The sequence below is a fragment of the Macaca nemestrina genome, chromosome 19 (assembly GCF_043159975.1).
Source record: "Macaca nemestrina isolate mMacNem1 chromosome 19, mMacNem.hap1, whole genome shotgun sequence".
Lineage (NCBI taxonomy): Eukaryota > Metazoa > Chordata > Mammalia > Primates > Cercopithecidae > Macaca > Macaca nemestrina.
The window spans coordinates 80,179,675-80,201,803 of record NC_092143.1 but is presented as its reverse complement, the minus strand read 5'-3'; the positions used below and the strand labels follow the sequence as shown (position 1 = coordinate 80,201,803).

General features: G+C 43.9%; 1 pseudogene; it reads left to right on the top strand.

Moving 5' to 3' along the window:
* The first annotated feature begins 19,384 nt into the window (after window positions 1-19,384).
* Window positions 19,385-20,823, top strand: LOC105478961 (keratin, type I cytoskeletal 18 pseudogene; annotated as a pseudogene).
* Window positions 20,824-22,129: the final 1,306 nt, after the last annotated feature.

The window sequence follows — 22,129 nt, the reverse complement described above, 5'->3', positions numbered from 1 at the left end:
TTTTGTGTCTGGTTTCATTCACTTAACATAATGTTTCCAAAGTTCATCCCTGTTCTAGAATATACTCACACTTCACTCCTTCGTATGTGATACTGATTTAAACTCTACTCTTGGTCAGACAAGATGGCTCACGCCTGTAATCCTAGCACTTTGGGAGGCCGAGGCGGGTGGATCATTTGAGTTCAGGAGTTCGAGACCAGCCTCACCAACATGGTGAAACCCCATCTCTACTAAGAACACAAAAATTAGCTGGATGTGGTGGCCGTGCGCCTGTAATTCCAGCTACTTGGGAGGCTGATGTGGGAGGATCGGTTGAACCTAGGAGGCAGAGGTTGCAGTGAGCCGAGATCACACCACTGCCCTCAGATCTGGGCTACAGAGAAAAACTCCATCTCAAAAAAAAGAGAAGATTTTAAATTCTACTCTTCTGTTCAAAACTCTTGTACACCTTCCCATTGCCCATCGAAGTAAAGTCTAAACTCTTTAGCACAGCAGTCACTATTCTACAGAATCCCACCTACCCACCTTCCTTACACCAACCCACCCTACCTTTTGGCCTCTGTACCTTTGCTGAAGTCCCAAATCTCTGGACATCTAAACTGGTGATTCTCGAAGCATAGTCTCCAGACCAGGCTCGGCAGAAACAGTTTGGGAACATTTTATCAATATCTTGCTGGGCAGCAAGCCATACTGCTCACTGAGAACGGTAACAAATTCAAGTTTGCAGGCTCCTCCTTAGACTACTAATTTGGAAACTGGATTCTGTGTGTTCACAAGCCCTCCAGGTAATTCTGACGTACAGTAAAGTTGGAGAAGCATTGGCCTAAATCACAGCACTCCTCAATGTCTAGTTTATATGCTGCTTCCTCAAACCTCCCTGCTTTCTCTTTCCTCTGCGCAGTTCAGAGTATTCCCATTGGAAATTTCCATTCCCCCTTGAGAGGATTTCCACATTTTACACTGTGTCATCGTTGTGTCTCCATTATTAGACCTCAGCTGTGTCATTTCTTTCATCTAAACACTGAGAAGGAGGTTGGACAAGATGCCATTGAAGGTTGCCTCCAGCTGAGGTCCTGGGGACAAGCTCGTGGAGGGCAGGCCTGGCCCTTCTCCTATCTCCCATTGCATGTCACGCCTAAAACATGGCTCCCAAGTTGCCCATGACAAACTGCCACCAATCTGCAGCAAAATGAGAGTGGGGACAAAGAATGTGATAAGCTTTTCTTGGCAGGAAATGTATCCAGGTATCCAATTATATCACTCTGAGAGTATGACTTTCCTACTTGTGGGTATGAAAGTGTCCTTTCTAGACCAGGAGCAGTAGCTTACATCTGTAATCCCAGCATTTTGGGAGGTTGAGGCAGGTGCCTGTCGTAAACCGTCTCAGAGCCATAGCTCAGAGAAGGTCAGAGAAAAAGGGAAAACACAGCACACACAGAGAAAGCCCACCATCGGGATTGTTAGGTTTTGAAGGGAAGGCGAGGGTTAAAGAAAGACACCCACAGAGGGAGAGGGCAGCTCCAACAGCAACACAGGTATATTGCAGACACCTGCGGGAGTGGGGACCAGCTTAACGCCAGAGCCCACCGCTGCTTACAGGCTGGGGGTGCGTATCAGTATGGGTGGGAGAGGTCTGGGCAGTATGGCTTGCTGCCCGGCAGGATATTGATAAAATCTTCCCATGATGAGGCGGTGCTGGCTCTTGCTCCGGCAGAATGTGGTGTTCCTTGCCCTTTCTCCCAGCAGAATATGATAGGGGTGTTTCTTTAGTTGGGCCTTTGCCTGTCTGTCTTGTGGTCAGGTGGTTAGTAAGCAGGATGTTTCTCGTGGCCCAAACCCTCGTGAAATGTTTCACTTTGGCCAAGGTCTGCAACATAGCAGGGAGCTTACAAAACGGTGCAGTTTGGACTAACAGGAATAATGAGGACCTGCCACATGCACACGCAGGGCACTTTGAAAGGATGTAAACCTCCTACCTTCCAGCCTTGCGACATAGCTCCCACACGCGCTAACTAGAACTAAGGAGACAACGGTTGAGTGCTTTTTGAGAATGTACAGATGAAGTGTCTATGGAAATCCCTGAAATTTGTTTTAATCCGAACGCCCGGGCCCACTCCAGCAGAGATCGGCATGTCAGACCCCAGCAGAGATTAAGCAAGAGGAAAGACAGGCTTAGCAGGAAGGGCGGGACAGCTGTCATCCGCCCAGCCGCCGTCGCGGCCAGCCACAGACTGCGTGTGGCGTTTCTGTCTCATTGTTTGATACACTGAGTGTGCCACTCCAAAGTGAGTTCATTTTTTCTGATGTATTCCTTTTTCTGTATTTACAGTCATAAGTTAAAGAATCTTATAGCAGATGCTTTCATGAAGACTCTGCCCAGTTCAGAAAAACTCTTTCCTCTGAAGAATGTTCATCCTAAAAAAAAAAAAAAAAAGTGGGGGAGGGTGGGGCTGGAGACCTGGCAGATACTGCTTTACTACTACCCCAACTGGCCACAGGTAGGCGTGGGTAGATGTCTGATCCGAGGTAGACCAGTGAAATTCTTTTGCGGGGATTTGGACCTGAGGTCCTGAGGGTCCACTTGGCTTCTATGTGCAACTGGAACTAAGGTGATGCAGACTCAGGAGCTGTGGGGCAGGTCTCAGGCGTGAGGCAAGAGAGGGCCTGCAGCCAAATGTGCAGAGAGAGAAACAGACGTGTGACCCTGTGGGAGCAAGAGTCTGAGGACGCAGCTGTCCTTCGTGCCTCTCATGAAGATAGCCACATCCCCTCGCTGAGGATCTCTGAGCCACCCATGAAATGCCTGACACGTTCCCTTCACTGAGCATGTCACTACAATGCCTTGGAGACACCACAGGGCCCCACAGGTAACCCTAGCACCACGCTAGTCCTGGCACCTTGTGGTTGACCAAGAAAAATGTAACAAATCACCAGTCACCAGACTAAGAAGAATCTTTGAAAGACTGGTGTGTTCCGTCTGGAGAGGATTAAGAAAAGCGTAACAGCAACCTTCAAATAGTGCAAGCATACTCGTCAAAGAAGAGAAAGATCAGTTCCTGGTTTGCTGCTTTTCATATTCATACCTGACCTTACTTGGGGGCAAAACTGAGGTGCCTCTCAATTCTGAGGTGCTCCAGATGGCAGAGTAACAATCAAAGAGTGGACGCAACAGAGCAGCTCATCCCAACTCATCTAAAGGAGTGGCTCACTCTTTTTTTTTTTTTTTTTTGAGACAATCTCACTTTGTCACCCAGGCTGGAATGCAGTGGCGCAATCTCAGCTCACTGCAACCTCCACCTTTCGGGTTCAAGCAATTCTCCTGCCTCAGCCTCCCGAATAGCTGAGATTGTAGACACTCACCACCACGTCCCACTAATTTTTTATATTTTTAGTAGAGACAGGGTTTCACCATGTTGACCAGGCTGGTTTTGAACTCCTGACCTCCAGTGATCCTCCCGCCTCAGCCTCCCGAAGTGCTGTGATTACGGGTGTGAGCCACCATGCCCGGACGACTCACTCTTGACAGAGATGTCCGGGTGGAAGAGGTTCTGGGGAGAGGAATTAGCTGTCCTCCTCCTGTAGGGACAGACTTGCCACCTGTCAGGACGTCAGCCACATGACCCCCACAGGAAGAATTGCTCCCCAGAACCTATGTGGTGACTCAGCAGCCCGCCACCCCTTTCCTGTCCAGCCTGACCCACCCTGCTGGACAACGTACTGACTACAGAGCTAATCGCAGTGGATCTTACGCTTGAACACCGCTTGGAATAGATCTTAAATAGTCTCACCCCCGCCAAAAAAAAAAAAAAAAACCGATAGGCATGTGAAGTAAAGGATATATTAGCTTGATTTCACCATTCCACAATGTATACATATATCAAAACATCATGTTGTACACTGTAACTATATACAGTTTTTATTTGTCAGTAAAGGAAGGAAAGAAGGAAGGGAAGAAGGACAAAGGTGTGTGTTCACAGGGCTGAATGTTGCCAATTTTTTAAAAACTTAACTCTGAGAATAATAGATTGCCTTTTTGTGGTTAAAAATGACAGTTTTGGCCGGGCGCAGTGGCTGAAGCCTGTAATCTCAGCACTTTGGGAGGCCGAGACGGGCGGATCACGAGGTCAGGAGATCGAGACCATCCTGGCTAACATGGTGAAACCCCGTCTCTACTAAAAAATACAAAAAACTAGCTGGGCGCGGTGGCGGGCGCCTGTAGTCCCAGCTACTTGGGAGGCTGAGGCAGGAGAATGGTGGGAACCCGGGAGGCCGAACTTGCAGTGAGCTGAGATCCGGCCACTGTACTCCAGTCTGGGAGACAGAGCAAGACTCCGTATCAAAAAAAAAAAAAAAAAAAAAAAACATTTTTAATGACATAAGTATAAAAACAGAATGATAGATGGGTTTTTAAAAATTGTTATGTCAGTCATTCCTAGACAAGATGGATTAGCAACTTAATGTCAGTCCCTTCATTTTTTGTGTTATTTTGTTCTGTGTGTGTGTGTATATACGTATCTTTTTAACTTATATTAGTGTATAAAATCCAAGAGTCTGGAACTACTGAACTATACGACTTCAAGCCCTTTTCCAACTCTGGATTCTGGACTCTAGGACTGAACTTTATTTCCAACAAACTTTACAGTCTGTCTTAAAACTTTATGCGAACAAGCAGGGAAAAGCAATATGGCCTCTCTCTGGACTCTAATGTTCTAGCCAGGCGGCTGCTGCCAGAAAGGAGATTGGTGGTATTGGCAGTATTACACCAGAAGTCACCTTGGAGTTTTGCCCAACTTTTTATTTTGAAAATTTTCAAAGCTACAGAGGAATGGAAAAAATAGAACAAACCATTCAGATACCCTTTACCAATTGATAGCATTTGCCACCTTTGCTTTCTCTTTCTCTCTGTATAGATATAGATATATGGCTAAACCACACATACATTTTTGGTTGAACCTTTTACAAGTAAATTCGAGTTCTCATCACATTTCACTCCTAAGTACTTCAGCATGTATGTCCCGTAAACATAAACATTCTCGTCTAAAACTATAGTAACATTATCACTCCCAAGATATTTCACGTTGACATTAATACATTAATTAATGTCATCTAATAGACACTCTATAGTCACGTTTCTCCAACTGTCCTAATAATAGTCTTTAAAGTTTTTTTGTTATGGTTGAGCCAAGATCCAATCAAGGATCTAGCATTTATCATGTCTCTTTGAATCTCATTTTATTTATTTATTTGTTTGTTTGTTTATTTGAGACAGAGTCTCGCTCCGTTGCACCCAGGCTGGAGTGCACTGGGCTGCCCAGTGGCACGATCTCGGCTCACTGCAACCTCTGACTCCTGGGTTCAAGCAATTCTCCTGCCTCAGTCTCCCAAGTAGCTGGGATTACAGGAGCCCGCCACCACACCCGGCTAATTTTTTGTATTTTTAGTAGAGATGGGGTTTCACCATATTGGCCAGGCCGGTCTTGAACTCCTGACCTCAGGTGGTCTGTCCACCTTGGCCTCCCAAAGTGCTAGGATTACAGGATTACAGGCGTGAGCCACCGCATTCGGCCAGAATCTCTTTTAATCTTGAAAAATTTCATAGCTTGTTTTATCTTCCAACATTTTAACATGTTTAAAGAGCTAGTTGTCTTATAGAGTGTCACACAGTCTGTATTTGACTGCTTGTTTCCTCCTAATAAGATTTAGGTTAACATTTTGGCAAGAATACTGCAAAGGTAATATCATATCCTTCCCATTGTATCATAGCAGGGAGCACAGAGGTAAATTTATCCCATTGTTGGTGAAGCTGACTGGGTTAAGATGTGTCTGCTAGATTTCTCATTGTAAAGGTACCTTTTCCCTTGGTAAGTAATATGTATCTGACATAGTAAAGGTTTCAGGGCCGGGTGCAGTGGCTCACACCTGTAATCCCAGCACTTCGGGTGGCTGAGGTAGGCGAATCACCTCAGGTCAGGAGTTGAAGACCAGCCTGGCCAACGTGGTGAAACCCCATCTCTACAAAAATACTAAAATTAGCCAGGCATGATAGCAGGTGCCTGTAATCCCAGCTACTCGGGAGGCTGAGGCAGGAGAATCGCTTGAACCCAGGAGGTAGAGATTGCAATGAGCCAAGATCTCACCATTGCACTCCAGCCTGGGTGACACAGTGAGATTCTGTCTCAATTTAAAAAAAAAAAAAAAAAAAAAAAAAAAAAAGTGTTTCAGATCACCTTTTACTTTACCTGTCAGCTATAGCTGTCAGCTACTTCTCTAAGGACCTATGATTCCCCTTAATGGGAAATGGTATTTAGACATCAAGATTTTCGTGCTAGGTATTTCAGTGATATTGGAGAGGGTATGTAGGCCTTTCAATGGATAAGATTTAAAACAACAGTCAGGAGCCCACACTAGGACAGTCACAGCTCTTCTTTCTCACCTTTCCCCATGACCTACTGGTATTTCCCTCTCCCCTCAGTGAGAACCCTGGCTCCCTACAACATGTAACTTATCTATCCCTCAATACACAGAAAATAATTTCAGTATCACTCAACCAATGCCGCTTCCAACAATGAAACTAACAAGTAAATTCAAAATTTCTCCACCGTGTTTTTTTTCTGTCTATCTACCAAGGCTATACAATCAGAGCACAGGGTTCAGAGGCTAATTTAGTTATTTATTCTTTCTGTGTGGTTATGTAATCATTTGATGTACAGTTAGATTTATTTGTTTCTGTCTATATTCAATTTTAGGTGTCTTTGTTTTGCTTTGTTTTTTTACATATTATTGATTTCTTATAGGAGTTTGGGATTTTGGCTTCTCTGGGAGACGGGTCATGGCCAGAATGAACATACAAATAAATAATGAAACCAATCAGCAAGCATATGTGCTCCAGATGTCTCTGCATAAATTGTGGTTATTAATACTTCACAGGACTGTTGGAGCAAATCAGATCATATGTGAGGTAATTCAGTAGGGAAACCAAGCCTGAAGGGAGAGTTAACCTGAAATGTCAGTGAGGCAGCAATGAAACCAGGATTGAAAGTCACATTTGTCCTAGATCCAAAGCTTGGGACTTTAAATACCATGATATATGCAAGAAATAACCAAAGTTATTCATCCAGCCTGGGCAACGTTGTGAAACTCTATCTCTACAAAAAAAAAAAAAAAAAATTAGCAGGGCACGGTGGCATGTGCCTGTGGTCCCAGCTGAGGCGAGCTGGGAGGATCACCTGAGCCCAGTGAGGTCAAGGCTGCAGTGAGCTGTGATTGTGCCACCCCACTCCAGCCTGGTCAACAGAATGAGACTTTGTCTTGAAAAATAAAAACAAAGGCCAGGCGCAGTGGCTTACACCTGTAATCCCAGCACTTTGGGAGGCTGAGGTGGGTGGATTGCCTGAGCTCAGGAGTTCACAACCAGCCTGGGCAACACGATGAAACCTCATCTCTACTCAAATACAAAAAATTAGCCAGGCATGGTGGCATGTGCCTGTAGTTTCAGCTACTTGGGAGGCTGAGGCAGGAGAATTGCTTGAACCCGGGAGGCAGAGGTTGCAGTGAGCCAAGATCGTACCACTGGACTCCAGCCTGGGCAACAGAGTGAGACTCCATCTCAAAAAAAAAGAAAAGAAAGAAAGAAGAAGAAAGAAAGAAAGAAGAAGGAAGGAAGGAAAGAAAGAAAGAAAGAGAAAGAAAGAGAGAGAAAGAAAAGAAAGAAAGAAAGAGAAAGAAAGAAAGAAAAGAAAGAAGAGAAAAGAAGAAAGAAAATAAATTAATGTTAAAAAGGTCAGGCAAAGTGGCTCACGCCTGTAATCCCAGCACTTTGGGAGGCCGAGGAAGATGGATCACGTGAGGTCAGGAGTTCAAGACCAGCCTGACCAACATGGTGAAACCCCATCTCTACTAAAAATACAAAAAATTAGCCAGGCATGGTGGTGTGTGCCTATAGTCCCAGCTACTTGGGAGGCTGAGGCAGGAGAATTGCTTGAACCTGGGAGGCAGAGGTTGCAGTGAGTTGAGATTGCACCACTACACTCCAGTCTGGGTGACAGAATGAGACCCTGTCTCAAAAAAAAAAAAAAAAAATTAATGTTTAAAGAGAAACTTTAGACAAATTAAATTGAACAATGTTTAACTGAGCAACGAATGATTCATAGATCAGGCAGCCCCCAGAACCCTCAGAGCAACTCCAGGGCTGCCACATGATTGGGTAACACATGTAGACAGAAAAACCAAAGTGATATACAGAAATGGAAGGGAGGTACAGAAATAGCCAGACCGCTCACAGCTTGGAGGTTGTGTTACTTGAACACAGTTTGAACAGTTGGCTGCCTGCGATTGGCAGACACTTGGCCAATTGTTACCAAAATAGGTTAGAGTCTTGTTTACTCATAGGTCACTATGTGTGGATAAACCTTCAGGCTTCACTTAAAATAAGTTAGGAGGCAGCTTTAGGCTAAACTTAATAAGAATTAATAACAATTTCAGGGATTCATCAATAATAGACTTGATAAAGAAAATGTGGTGTATATATGCCACGGAATACTATGCAGTCATAAAAAAGAATGAGATCATGTACTTGGCAGGGACATGGATCAAGCTGGAAGCCATCATCCTTGGCAAACTAACACAGGAGCAGAAAACCAAACACCACATGTACTCACTTATAAGTGGGAGCTGAACAATGAGAACACATAGACATGAGGAGGGGAACAGCACACACTGGGGCCTGTTGGGGGAGGGCCAAGGGGAGGGAGAGCATCGGGACAAATAGCTAATGCATTCGGGGCTTAAAACCTAGGTGATGGGTTGATCGGTGCAGCAAACCACCATGGCACATGTATACCTATGTAACAACCCTGCACATTCTGCACATGTATTCCAGAACTTGAAGTAAAATTTTTTTAAAAATGAGTTTCAGGGATTTCAATGAGCCAGAAGAAAAATCATTCACGATGCATTTATAAATAATAGATAAACATATGCATGTATGTAGTAATTCACCACATAACAACGTTTTAATCAACAATGGGCTGTATAAATGACGGTGTTCCCAAAATTATAATACTGTATTTTTACTGCACTTTTCCTATGTTGAGATATGCTTAGATGCGCAAATACTCACCACTGTGTTACAACTGCCCACAGTATTCAGGACAGTAATCTGCTGCAGGTTTGTAGTCTAGGAGCTGTAGGCTATACCGCATAGTACTATCTAGGTTTGCCTAAGTACACTCTATGATGTTCGCACAATGATAAAATCGCCTAAGGACACGTTTCCCAGATCGTATTCCCATTGGTAAGCAATGCATGACTGTATATTTTTTCTCTTATGCATAAGAAAAACTGAACAGGCTGACTTGGATTTATCTACATAAGGGCAAGGGCATGACTGAACGCAGAGTCGATAACTCAGTGGGATTGAACCTCCAGGTTAGTCTCTCAGCGATGCATCTGTTGAGAAAGAACGCACACTGAGGAGCGAAAGAATTGATACATCCAAGTCAGTCCAAGAGAGCTCAGTGTGGCTTCCATTTCCCCATTTCAGAGAGGTGGGAAGGTCTGTGATGACCACACCCACATCCCGCATGGGAGGAGAGGGATGGCGCATGCGCCTGAAAGCTGCTTTAGGGCGCACGGTCCAGGCTGTGAAAACTCGAGGAGACAGCATTCATAGTGGAGAGTTTTAAGCCTCGAGAACCCAGGTCTAGCCCTTTTCTTGGTAACTGTTTCAGCAGAACAGAAGTGCCAACACCTAGTTACAGATCTGAGAGACAGAGGGAATAGAGTGTCTAAGTCCAAGGTTGCAGTTCTTCCCCAGGACTGGATCTCCTCTGCTTTGCCTCAGCACGTGCCAATAAATTCCCCCTCGGAGCTTAGGCTTGTCGAGGTTGAGCTTTTCACTTGCAAACAAATCCCCTGACGCGCATGTGCATCACTTTTAACCCTCACAGTAACCCCGTGGGGAAGCTAGTAACATATTGCTGTTTGGAGATGAGAAAGCAAATTTCAGATACCTCAAGGGGACAAATATTTTGCAAATGGCAGGTGGGATTTGAATCAAGGTCCTCCGATGATGTATCACCTCTTATTAGAATATGCCATTGAAGATACTATATATTCAACAACTCTGTGAACAAAAATTTATATCTAGAAAAATGTAGATTGTAATGTGTATAGTCCTCGTGTCTCAGTTATGAAAGGGATAAGGAGAATGTTTATTGAACATCCACTACATGTCAACTGCTTTTGAATCTGTGAGGTCATTAACCCCTCCAGCAAGCCCGTGAAGCATCCACATGTTGTATTTGTTTTTATTAGTAGTATTATTTTGAGACTTGGTCTCACTCCATCACCCAGATTGGACTATAGTGGTGCAATCTCTGCTCATTGCAGCCTCCGCTCACCGGGCTCAAGTGATCCTCCCACCTCAGCCTCCCGAGTAGCTAGGACTACAGGCACACACCACCACACCCGGCTAATTTTTGTAATTTTTTGTAGAGACAGAGTTTTGCCATGTTGCCCAGTCTGGCATCCACATGTTTTAGTTGAGGATGCAGAAGTTCAGAGGGTGCAATTAGTAATTACCTTTGGTCACACAGAAACAGGACTAGCATACAATTTCTTCTGACGAAAATTCTAGTGGTTTTTGTTGTTTTCGTTTGTTTTGTTTGAGACAGATTTTCGCTCTTGTAGCCCAGGCTGGAGTGCAATGGCACAATCTCAGCTCACTGCAACCTCCACCTCCCGGCTTCAAGCAATTCTCCTGCCTCAGCCTCCGGAGTAGCTGGGATTACAGGCTTGTGCCATCATATCCATCTAATTTTTGTATTTTTAGTAGAGACAGGGTTTCACCCTGTTGGCTAGGCTGGTCTCGAACTCCTTACTTCTGCTTGCCTTGGCCTCCCAAAGTGCTGGGATTATAGACACGAGCCACAGTCCCCAGCCTCTGGTGTTCTTTTTACTACACTAAATTCCTTCTTCCTACTGTAGGATTGGATTATTTGGCCCCAATTCCATAATTCAAGGCACTGATATTCACCTAGTGGCTTCTAGCCAGGGAGTGAAGAGAGAGCTGATGAGACACTCACCAGTCGCTATGAACAACTCTTCTCCTTCACCCTTATTTCCATGGTGGAAACTATCACAGCACTTCTAAGCAATCGCCCAAAGTTCTGCTAAGAGGTATTCATGAGTTTCTTTAATATTCATCAGCAACAATGTATTTACAAAAACCAGAATAAGGATTCAGGCTAATAAATCACTGTATTTGCATGTTATAACTAATGTCTTGGATACAAAAGTTTACGTTGACAAGAATTAATTGTAGGGCTCTGTGTGGTGGCTCACACCAGTAATCCCAGCAATTTGGGAGGCCGAGGCAGGAGAATCATGTGAGCCCAGGAAATTGAGACCAGCCTGGACAACACAGGGAGATTCTGTCACTACAGAAAAAAAACCTAGCCAGGCAGTGACAGGCGCCTGTGATCCCAACTACTCAGGAGGCTGAGAGGGGAGGATCAATTGAGCCTGGGAGGTCAGGGCTACAGTGAGCCGTGATTGTGCCACTGCACCCCAGCCTGGGCGACAGAGTGAGAACTGTCTCTAAAAGAAGAACTGATCATAGAACACAGTTTGAAGGCCCAGATGTTTTTTCTCATCTTGAATATATTGGGTTAAGTAAAATACATTATTAAGATGAGTTTAACCTGCTTCATTTTACTTTTCCAAATGTGGCTACTAGATAATTTAAAGTAATATATGACTCACATTGTATTCTTTTTTTTTTTTTGAGATTGAGTCTCACTCTGTTACCTAGGCTGGAGTGCAGTGGCACAGTCTCGGCTCACTGCAAGCTCCGCCTCCTGGGTTCACGCCATTCTCCCGCCTTAGCCTCCTGCCCGAGTAGCTGGTACTACAGGTGCCCGCCACCACGCCTGGTTAATTTTTGGTATTTTTAGTAGAGACGGGGTTTCACTGTGTTAGCCAGGATGGTCTCGATCTCCTGACCTCGTGATCCACCCACCTCGGCCTCCCAAAGTGCTGGGATTACAGGCGTTAGCCACTGCTCCCGGCCTCACATTGTATTCTTATTGGACAGCACTTTTCTAGCACATAACTTTTTTTTTTTTTTGAGATGGAGTCTCATTCTGTCACCCAAGCTGGAGTGCAGTGGCATGATCTTGGCTCATTACAACTTCCGCCCCCCGGGTTCAAGTGATTCTTCAGCCTCAGCCTCACGAGTATCTGTGGTTCCAGATACGCAACACCATGCCCGGTTAATTTTTGTATTTTTAGTAGAGACAGGGTTTCATCAGGCTGGTCTTGAACTCCTGACCTCAGGTGATCCGCCATCCTCAGCCTCCCAAAGTGCTAGGATTACAGGCGTGAGCCACCACTCCCGGCCTAGCACATAACTTTCAAAACGTAGAAAATATTACATTATTAACTTCCCCCAAGCAATTAGAATTGATTTTTTAAAAATAGTAACTGTGCCATGTAATAAGGAACCAACTGGACAGCTAGATTAGGCCAGAAAAAATGGTAGCTGGGAGGAGATAGTTATCGAGCAGCTTCAATGATATCTCCTAACGTCAAGGAGATAAAACATCTGGATATCAGAGAGGGGCTTGCTTTAGAAGTGCAAAGGCCTCCTCCTTTTTCGCTTCTGTTCTGTCTGTCTACAGGCTGGCCTTCTCTGCCTCTCCTGCCTCCACTGCAGGAGCTGACCAGGACACCACTCCTGAGATTTACCCACCACAGTTGTAGCCACATGCAAACGAAGAGGCTGGATCTGGGCATCTCCTGCAGTGCATGTGGACTGTGCAGAGAGCAGGAGTCCCCTGGAGTGCAACACTTAGAGCAGAGGGCACCCAGAACCGGGAACCATGGGAGAGGAGTCTTAAAATAGGACACAAGGGGAGTTCTTCACCACGTCACAGTGCACATTGCAGCTAAGCCTCCAGCTCTGCTGGGGTCAGGTCAACATGGAAAGAACCCAGGGAGAACCACTCTTTCTGGGCACAGCTGAGAAGAGATTTGGAGCCAGAGAAAGGCCTCCAGGAAACCCAGGGCAGACCAGTAAGAGTCCAGAAGCCCAGTCCGAACCGAGGCAGAAAGAGGACGGACATGTCTCTTCCTACCTTCACTACCTCTGAAGAGAGACAGACCAAGAACGAACGAACCAAGAAGGTGAAATGGTTAAACGTGGCGCCTAAGCCTTTCTTTTCCAGGAACTGACATAACTTCTGTCTGTCTGCCTACACGGAGTTGTGGTTAGGAACACATTTCTGGGGGATTGGTTTGGTTTCAATGTTTTCCAGTGTCTGGTAAAAACAGGATTATGAAAGTTAAGTATTCAAAGACTGTTGTTTGGGTTTTGAAACGGAAACATTTTGAAACACTGATATGTTTTGCTTTCATAGTATTATTTTAGTTAAAGAGATACGCTTGAGGCCGGGCGCGGTGGCTCATGCCTGTAATCCCAGCACTTTGGGAGGCCGAGATGGGCGGATCACGAGGTCAGGAGATCGAGACCATCCTGACTAACACGATGAAACCCCGTCTCTACAAAAAAAAAAATACAAAATTAGCCGGGCGGGGTGGCGGGCGCCTGTAGTCCCAGCCACACGGGAGGCTGAGGCAGGAGAATGGCGTGAACCCGGGAGGCGGAGCTTGCAGTGAGTGGAGATCGCGCCACTGCACTCCAGCCTGGGAGACAGAGCGAGACTCCGTCTCAAAAAAAAAAAAATTTAAAAAAAAAAAAAAAAAAAAAAGAGATACGCTTGAAATAAAACCAAATTCTCAGCTACTAACATAAACACTTTAGTCTTCCTTGTTGCCCTAAAGCCAGTTCGAGATACGGCAATTTTAGGAGAGAAGGAGGGAGAGAGAGAGGAAGGACACGCCACAAATAAAAAGGAAGTTTGAGACAGTGGTGCCTGTTCTTATTGAATGTTTTAGGTGATTACTATATCCCTTTTCTTCCTTCGGCTGGGGAGATCTTTCCAGAAAATGCAGCCTACCGGGAGAGGTTAGAATTTATCCAGAGCAGCTATTTGCACTTGGTTTTTGACATCTTAAAGTAATGTGTTTGTCTAAGTGCTTTTCTTATTATACATAAAATAATCTTACTATTATGCTTTTTGCTTTCTTACCAGCATGTAGATCTAATGTAGTTCCATTTGCTGGGTTGAGAGAAATTTAGACATTGAAAGGGGGACTCTAGACTCCTTCCTCTGGTGAAAATACAGTAACAGGGGCCAGATTTGTGTTCTTGCCTGAAACAGTAACAACAACAAAAGATGAGACTTTAAAAAAAAATGTTTCAAACCATGGATTTAGGCAACAAAGGACAATCAGTGATCCCTAAGCTACTGCCCCATCTTGTGGCCTTAAGACAGTTTCCAGGCTGTGGTGCAGAGTGGAGAACACAGGAAAAGCCTGGTGGATCCCTGACTTGCGGAGACAGAGGTGAGAGTCGGGAGATCAAGGCGGCCAGAGTGCTTGGGAATCAGCCCCAGAGAAGAGAGAGCTCCGTCAAGAGAGAACTGAGAGATCTGCAGAGGATCCTTGAGTATTCATCAGAGGACCTACTGACCAGCACATTCGTGCGCAGGAGTCATCAGAGACAAGGGAGAGAACCACCTGAAAGGAATGGAGGTTTACAGTGCTCACTCAGAGCAAGGAATAGTGCTTATTCCCACCAGCCAGACCAGAAAACCTCATAGTTCATCGACAGTAGTAGTGTTAAACTAAGTGAAGCCTAAAGCTACCTCCTTCCATATTTTAAGTTCAGGCTAAATGTTTTTCCATACACAGAGAAATGTAACCTAACTGGACATGTGACCAGATTGTAACCCACTCCTGTAACAAGTAGCCGAGCCTCAGCCAATTATAGCAGCCAAATTTTGGCCACTCAAAGGCAGCCAAGTGTTGAACCCATGTTTAACCAAGTGCCAAGGTGTAGCCAGCCAGCTGCTTCTGTGCTTCGCCTCCATTTTCCGTAGGTCACTGCCCTTTTTCTGTCTATAAATGTTATCCGGCCACATGGTGGCCCTGGAATTGTGCTGCTGATTCTAGGGGATGCCCAGTTCATGAATCATTCTTTGCTCAATTAAACTGTGTTCAATTTAATTTGCCTAAAGTTTTCCTTTTAAAGGGATGGTACATAGTAAAAGGGAATAATTAGGCCAAATGCTAATCAGTTCTGCTGAACTAATTCAAAAAGAAAGACCTGAAAAAATCAAATTGTTTACAAGTAAGATAATTGTGTTCTAGAACAAATATTTATATAAACGTAAAAAATGTCCATCACCCTACGAAGTAAAATTCATAAAGTCTAGCATCCAACCGAAAATTACCAGTTAAGCAAAGATCCCTGAGGATACAACCTATAATGAGAAAAACAAATTAAATTTGATCCATAACTGACACAGATGTTAGAATTAGAAGACAGGGCACTAAACTGTATTACATATGTTCAAAAGGTAAGTAGAGACAAGGAAAATATCAAAAAGACTCAAATCAAGCTTCTAAATAGATGAAAACTGCAATGTTCAATATGAAAAATTCACTCGCTAGAATTAAAGGCAAATTAACTACTTGATTGGTCCCGCCAAGAAAAACAAATTTAAAAATAAAATAAAGACTAGCTAGACATTACGTAAGAAAAGATTACTGAACTTGAAAACATAAGAATCGGAACTATCAATAATGAAACCCAGAGGAACAAGAGAATTTTAAAATATGAACAGGCTGGGGCACAGTGGCTTCTGCCTATAATCCCAGCACTTTGGGAGGCTGAGGTGGGAGGACCACTAGAGGCCAGGAACTTGAAACCAGCCTGGGCAACATAGCAAGACTCCATTTCTAAAAAAAAAAAAATATATATATATATATATATATATATATATATATATATATATTTAATCCAGGCATGGTGGTGTGTGCCTATAGTTCCAGCTACTTAGGAGACTGAGATGAGATGATAGCTTAAGCCCAGTTATTTGAGGCTACAGTGAGCTGTGATTGCCACTGCACTCCAGCCTGGGTCACAGAGTGAGACCCTGTCTCAAATAAATAAGTACATAAAAATGAACAGTCAGATGACACCCAGAATTATGACATGAGGCCACCACTCCATGGATTCACCCCCTGACGAAACAACCAAAACTGGTGAAAATTATAAATCAAGGACGACTGAAAGTCTCTGAAACTTGTCCTAAGTCATACAGCAAACAAACAAACATTCAAGAAAATCTACCTAATTGCACTGCAGACAGCAAGACTCTGTGGCACTTGGGCATAACCTGTTCCCTCCCTTCCCATCAGCTCAGCATGACGGAAGCCTGGCCCTAGGTAGGCATGGCCAAAAAGATGAGGCTCCTTTTCCTCAAAGCTCCCAGTCAAGGGCCAGGGTATCTTTCTGGGAGAGAAAGTTTGCCAGCATCTCTCATCCTCTTTCTCCATGTTCTTCGTTACAGAGGCTAAATTATAGGTTAATCCACCCAAAAAGTCAGAGGCTCTCCTTCTTCACTCATAGGAAGGTGATGCTGCCATAGTCATGGCAATCTGACAATATTGGGCCCATGAATGTCCTGGCCCTCATTTGCTCACTTGGTAGTGGTTTTATGTTGGGAGAGAGAGGGTGAGAAGACCAGAGACTACCACCGATATCCACCAACCCACTCATAAAGCAAGGGTGCTACTCCAAGAAAAGTGGCCCACTGTCCCTACCCTCAGGTCTGAAGCAGGTACTCAGAGATTTTTCCTAGTGGGAGAGTCAGGCCATAAGGACAGAGAACTCTAAAACTCTCCCCAAAGAAACTGACTTTATTTGGAGCACAGTGTCAGGGAGCTCAAGCCTAAGACCACTCTCAAAAACAATGGAGAGTTTGGTCGTAAGCAATTAAGAGGAAGCAGTAGCTCCATGAGAGCAGCAAGCTAGATTATAGACCAGCCAGTTTACCAGAGAAGACTGAAAAAAGAGAGAGCTAAGAAGAACCCTCCTAGAATCGGAACAAACCTCAAAGACTGGCTTCAAAAACTATCCCTGCAAATGTGTCTGAATTTAATAGGATCCAATAGTGGAGAAATTAATCCATAGGATACTACTGAACACAATAAAGAATTCGACTGGTAATTAGTACAGCCTAAGAGCTGCTTGTGATTCAAACAAAGGCAGACAGCTTAACAGAAAGATTGAGGAAAGAGATAGTTGGAAGTGCCCTGCTAAACTACTGTCATCCCAGGGTGACTGTACATGTGACCAAGGCTGTGTCCTCTGAAGAATGACATCAGAAGCTTCACACTATGAGGGAAATAGACTTCACTAAAATAGTACAGTCAACTTACTAAATAAATAAATAAGCAAATAGCAACAAGCCTAGGAAGGAAGAAGGGAAGGGAAAAATCAGTATGCAAAATTGCTACAACATCTAAAAGTCTGTTTTTTTAACAAAATTATAACTCATGCCAAACAACAACCACCAGTAAAGTATAAACCATAAACAGAAAAAAAAAAGAAAAGAGAAGACAACAGAAATTATCTGTGAGAAGGCACAGGTGTCAGATTTCACTGATTTCAAAGCAGCCATTATAAATACATTTTAAAAACTGAAGAAAACCATGATTAAATAATAAAGGAAGATATGATGACAATGTCTCCTCATAGAGAGAAAGTAAATAAAAAGATAGAATATATATTTTTAAATTGATCTATAGATTCAACATAATCTCTGTTAAACTCCTAGCTGGCTTCTTTGCAGAAATTGACAAGGTGATAAAATTCATATGGAAATTTAAAGTGCCTCAGAGTAAACAAAACAATCTTGAATAAAAGAACAAATTTCGCCGGGCGCGGTGGCTCAAGCCTGTAATCCCAGCACTTTGGGAGGCCGAGGCGGGCGGATCACAAGGTCAGGAGATCGAGACCACAGTGAAACCCCGTCTCTACTAAAAATACAAAAAATTAGCTGGGCGCGGTGGCGGGCGCCTGTAGTCCTAGCTACTCAGGAGGCTGAGGCAGGAGAATGGCGTGAACCCAGGAGGCGGAGCTTGCAGTGAGCCGAGATCGCGCCACTGCACTCCAGCCTGGGCAACAGCGTGCAAAAAAAAAAAAAAAAAAAAAAAAGAACAAATTTGGAGGAATTTCACTTCCTTACTTTAAAACTTACTACAATGATACAGAAATTAAGACAATGTGGCACTGGCATAGGGATAGACACACACATATATATAAATGGATTAGAATTCAGAGTCGAAAAATAAACCCTTATTTACAATCAACTGATTTTCCACAAGGGTGAAAGAACAGTCTTTTCAACAAATGGTGCTGAGACAATTGCATATCCGTATGCAAAAGGATGAAATTAGACCTTTCTTCACATAATACGCAAAAATGTACTCAAAATATATCATAGACCAAAATGTAAGAATTAAAATTATAAAACTCTTAGAAGAAAATATAAAGGACTAAACCTTTGTGACCTTGGGTTTCTACATCAATGCACATCATAATAAAATTGATCAGAACCAGAGATAAATAGCAAAAGGTAAAAACAGTCAGAGGGAAAAAAAAGACATATGTACAAAGAGCAACCAAGATACGAACAGCAGATTATTTGGAAAAACAATGCAAGCCAGAAGAAAGTTGAGTAACGTGTTTAACAAACTGAAGTTAAAAATGTATTAACCTAAAATTCTCTACACAGTGATAGTTATCTTTTTGAAATAAGGATGAAATAAAGACTTTTCAGATGCACAAAAGCTGAAAGACATCTTCACTAGCACATATGCAACACAAGAAATATTAAAGAAAGTCCTCAGGCAGAAGTAAAATTATATCAACTGGAGCAGAAGTTTGTTAAAATGCAGATTCCTGGGCTCAGACCCCAAGGATTTATCTCCATAGTTCTGCAGTATGGCTTAGGCACATGGTATTTTATTTTCATAATTGTTTTATATTTGTTTTAATATATAAAACATGCACACGCCAGAAAATATAAAAAGTACAAAAGTGTTGGTAATCACTGGAAGTAGGTAATAGATACGTTGTTCACTATACTGTTCTCTCTACTTTTATCTACTCTGAAATTTTCCATAATAAAAAGTTCTTTTGACTTAAAAAAAAAAAAAAAACAAACCTGATAACAGGTAGAAATTCAGATCTACACAAAGGAATAAAGAGCACCATGTATGGTTCATTAAATGAGTAAATATATAATATTTTATTATTATTTAAATATATTTGAAAGATACATGACTATCTAAAAATGCATTGTGGAAAATATATATAAAAACAAAATCTTTGACAATAGTAGCATTAAGACTAAGAAAGCGTCGTCGGCAAAGCCTGAGTCCTGTCCTCTCGCCCTCCTCCCAGAAGAGCATGAGCTTCACCACTCGCTCCACCTTCTGCACCAACTACCGGTCTCTGGGCTCTGTCCAGGCGCCACCAGCGTCTGTGCAGGTGCCGGGAGCTCTGGTTCCCAGATCTCCATGTCCCGCTCCACCAGCTTCCAGGGTGGCATAGTGTCTGGGGGCCTGGCCGTGGGGATGGCCGGGAATCTGGCAGGAATGGGAGGCATCCAGAACGAGAAGGAGAACATGCAAAGCCTGAATGACTGTCCGGCCTCCTACCCAGACAGAGTGAGGAGCCTGGAGACCGAGAACCGGAGGCTGGAGAGTGAAATCCGGGAGCACTTGGAGAAGAAGGGACCCCAGGTCAAGAGACTGGAGCCATTACTTCAAGACTATCAAGGACCTCAGGGCTCAGATCTTCGCAGATACTGTGGGCAATGCCTGCATCGTTCTGCAGATTGACAATGCCTGTCTGGCTGCTGATGACTTTAGAGACAAGTATAAGAGAGCTGGCCATGCGTCGGTCTGTGGAGAGCGACCACCATGGGCTCCGCAAGGTCGTCGAAGACAGCAATGTCACTTGGCTGCAGGTGGAAACAGAGATCGAGGCTCTCAAGGAGGAGCTGCTCTTCATGAAAAAGAACTATGAAGAGGAAGTAAAAGGTCTACAAGCCCAGACTGCCAGCTCTGGGTTGACCGTGGAGGTAGATGCCCCCAAATCTCAGGACTTCGCCAAGATCCTGGTAGACATCTGGGCTCAATATGACAAGCTGGCTCGGAAGAACCGAGAGGAGCTGGACAAGTGCTGGTCTCAGCAGATTGAGGAAAGCACCACAGTGGTCACCACGCAGTCTGCCAAGGTTGGAGCTGCTGAGACGACGCTCACGGAGCTGAGACGTACAGTCCAGTCTTTGGAGACTGACCTGGCCTCCATGAGAAATCTGAAGGCCAGCTTGGAGAACAGCCTGAGGGAGGTGGAGGCCCACTACATCCTACAGACGGAACAGCTCAACGGGATCCTGCTGCACCTGGAGTTAGAGCTGGCACAGACCTGGGCAGAGGGACAGCGCCAGGCCCAGGAGTAGGAGGCCCTGATGAACATCAAGGTCAAGCTGGAGGCTGAGATCGCCACCTACCGCTGCCTCCTGGAAGGTGGCGAGGACTTCAGTCTTGGTGATGCCCTGTACAGCAGCAACTCCATGCAAACCATCCAAAAGACCACCAACCGCCAGAGAGTGGATGGCAAAGTAGTGTCTGAGACCAACGACACCAAAGTTCTCAGGTATTAAGCCAGCCGAAGCCTCCTAACCTTTGGGGAGCAGGAGGCTAATAAAAGGTTCAGAGCTCAAAAAAAAAGGAAAAAGACTAAGAAGGAAGAAATGAAAGTATACTATTGTAATACTATACATGAATGGTATAATATTATTTAAAGGTAGATAGTGATAAGTTAAAGATGTATACTATAAACCCTAAAATTTAGAGTTGGCCAGACACAATGACTCAGGCCTGTATTCCAGTACTTTGGAAGGCTAAGGCAGGTGGACCACTTGAGGTCAAGAGTTTGAGACCACCCTGGCCAACAAGGTGAAACGTCATGTTTACCAAAAACACAAAAATTAGCCAGGTATGGTGGTAGGTGCCTGTAATCCCAGCTACTCAAGAGGCTGAGGCATGAGAATAGCTTGAGCCTGGGAGACAGAGATTGCAGTGAGCCCAGATAGAGCCACTGCACTCCAGCCTGGGTGACAGAATAAGACCTTGTCTCAATAAATAAATAAATGAACAAATAAAATTTATAATTTATCACTTAAATACCAGAACAGTTATAGCTAATAAGTCAACAAGAAGGTAAAACAGAATCATAAAAGGTATTCAGTTAAACCAAAGGAAAACAGAAGAGAAGAAAAAAGGAATAAAGAAACATGGGTCAAATACCAAACAGAGGGCAAGATGACAGAGTTAATAAAATCATTTCAGCAATTACTTTAAATGTAAATGGTCTAAACACCCTAAATCAAAGGCAAAGATTTTCAGATTGGATTAAAAAATAAGATTCAGGACCTTGCACGGTGGCTCATGCCTGTAATCCCAGCATTTTGAGAGACTGAAGTGGGCAGATCACCTGAGGTTGGGGGTCCAAGACCAGCCTGGCCAACATGGCAAAACCCCGTCTCTACCAAAAATACAAAAATTAGCTGGGCATGGTGGAACATGCCTGTAATTCCAGCTACTGGGGAGGATGAGGCAGGATAATCATTTGAACCCAGGAGGCAGAGGTTGCAGTGAGCTGAGATGGCACTACTGCACTCCAGCCTGGGTGACAAAGACTCCATCTCAATAATAAAAAATAAATAAGATTCAACTATATGCTGCCAATAAGAGACACTACTTTATATACATAAACACAAGGAGTTAAAAGTAAAATAATGGGGAAAGATACACCATGCAAGTCAAAAGACAGACGGAGTGGCTATATTAGTACCAGATAAAGCAGATTTCTGAGAAAATAGTACAAGGGAAAAAGAAGATCATTTCGTAATGATAAAAGCATCAATTCATAAAAAGGACAGAATAATGCTAAATGTTTAGGCACACAGTAACAGAGCTTAAAGACATATGAAATGAAAACTGAGATAATTGCAGGGACGGCCGGGCACAGTGGCTCACGCCTATAATCCTGGCACTTTGGAAGGCCAAGGTGAGCAGATCACCTCAGGTCAAGAGTAAGACCAGCCTGGCCAACATGGTGAAACCCTATCTCTACTAAAAATAC